The sequence below is a fragment of the Branchiostoma belcheri genome, unplaced genomic scaffold, assembly GCF_001625305.1.
Source record: "Branchiostoma belcheri isolate BF01 breed outbred unplaced genomic scaffold, Haploidv18h27 scaffold14, whole genome shotgun sequence".
In the NCBI taxonomy this organism is placed as follows: domain Eukaryota; kingdom Metazoa; phylum Chordata; class Leptocardii; order Amphioxiformes; family Branchiostomatidae; genus Branchiostoma; species Branchiostoma belcheri.
Window position 1 is genome coordinate 2,792,853 of NW_017802824.1, and position 2,093 is coordinate 2,794,945.

At 37.6% G+C, this 2,093-nt stretch overlaps 1 protein-coding gene across 1 annotated transcript in view; it reads left to right on the forward strand.

Annotated features, from left to right (window-relative positions):
* Positions 1-2,093, forward strand: part of LOC109464676 — a 21,616-nt gene extending 19,523 nt beyond the window's left edge. Inside the window, exon 15 of the mRNA XM_019761715.1 lies at positions 7-2,093. The gene's annotated coding sequence lies outside the window, so the exon portion shown is untranslated. The remainder of the gene's footprint in view (positions 1-6) is intronic.

Here is a 2,093-nt window from a genome sequence, read left to right on the forward strand (position 1 = left end):
TAAGATTTTTATATTTTTTGAACCAAAGTTTTATCGGCCCAACGTACTTCTCTTACACGTGAGTGAAACGGTAGTGCAGTGTATTCTCCACCGAAATGGCCATATGAGTTCATAGCATCCACATGACGAATACTTAGTGTAGAAGCATTTTTAAATGATAGCTGACTTTTGTGGAATATCATTAGTTATTACATCTTGTTCCTCCTCCCTACCGTTCTATTTGGAGGAACTCCATCCATACTTGTGGGGCCAAAACTGCTTAAAAACCAGGAAGTTGACTTTCTAGACCCAGACGTGAATCTGTTGATCGGATTCAGCTGCTATGTTTCATTAAATAAGAAGATAACGTACAGTAGGTTTTCTATGAGTCGCCACAAATTTCAAAAGGTCTCTGTTGACCAATAGGAGGACTCAGAGCAAGCAAACTGTAACGGTCTATAGTTTTGTAGGATGTAGACCAGGCGTTGTGTTGATGACATGATTGCGTAGAACTACAGGGTAACCAATCATATGTCGTTTGTCATATTTCAGTAGACGTTGTGAGTCAAATTTCTTCTCGATAAAGTTTGATCATTACACCCGCTGTTTAAATGTACTGTTTGGTAAACAATTGGTTAGCCCCAGTCGTGTCCGAGTTCTCGCGAGGGCTCACGAGGAGTTACGAGACTTTTAAACAATCATTGGCCAGATAACCCTTCTCAAGAGCAGGTTTTTAAGTCTCGCTGTTTCTTTTTTTTTAATTTGGACGATATTAGCGCTAAGTAACCATGGTAACTAAAAGAATGTACAAACGACAGAAACGCCAGTATGTGTGAATGTAGGATGACGTTTTAGTTTGCTATGGTACATCATGCAGTTGAATTCAGTTATATCAACATTTATCTAGCTTTTGTGGCCATACATGTATTCCATTATCAACCACCTGTTCATAAGACTTAAAAGCGAGCGTTTATTTTATGATATCTTGACGCGTTATACAATTTGTACTTTTATAGGCTGATAGGATGTACCCGTGTTTTTTTGTAAATTATTTGGCTCAAGATTGATGTTGTATAAAGGTGCTTTTTGAAGAGTAAATATTCTCTACTACAGCTGATTACGTAGCGTAGATGTAACTGCAGAGTAGCTTGTTGTTATTATATTATAACACCAATCTTCCTCTGCTGTACCGCCGAACAATTGTTAAACAATGTCCGCTGTATGTATAGGGATATCGGAAAGCTTATGAAATTTATAGTTTATTCATAGAGTAGGAACGGAAGCAGCTATATTCAGTTCTTTTATCGTTTTTTTTCTTTTGTTAAGTTTTGAATATCTCTACGTGCATCAACCACTGTGCCTTTGTGTTATGAAGTGAACAACCTTTGAGGTTTTATGGTTAAACTAGCGTTATGTATAGTATAGTTTCTCAAGAGTTATTCTGCACCTGTTGCATTGGTTAATTTCACTTGCATCTGTGTTCCTAGAACTTAAAACTGTTTCTCTACCCAAGGAGGCTTGATATGTCTTTATTAAAACTCCTTGCTTTATCACATAGCATGACAGATTTTAAAAGTACCTTTTCCGCGATTATAAGATTTTGTGGCAGATTGTTAAATTTGCAGCAATGTGTGTACATATGTGAGGTAATTATTGGGCAATAGTAGGTTTACGATTGTTGTCTAGGAGAGCCTTTCTTTAAAAAAACATGGTTATTGCGTGTATTTTTGTACTCCATGATTGTTGTCATCTAATTGTGAAATATCGATAGCGTTGTTTTCGTGTTTATCTCGACACTGTGTCAAAGATTTCATCTCTATTTCTACATGGAGCGTTTGGACAAGCCTTTTTAAAAGTTGCACGTTTGTCTGAAATGAACGTTGACTGGGTTTACCCTTTGACACAGTCTCGCGAATTCTCACGAGAACACGTCACGTGACATATACTGTAAATGGATGATAATACCTTCTTTGGCTGTCTCCGCCGTCCATTCCATGGTGTCCTTTCGTGTACGGAACATGCTGTGCCATGTCTTTGATACTATCACCAACTGCTGTAGATTGACGACGTAATTTTCTACCTTGTGCGGCTCAAATAAAGGAAGTTTTCTTGTA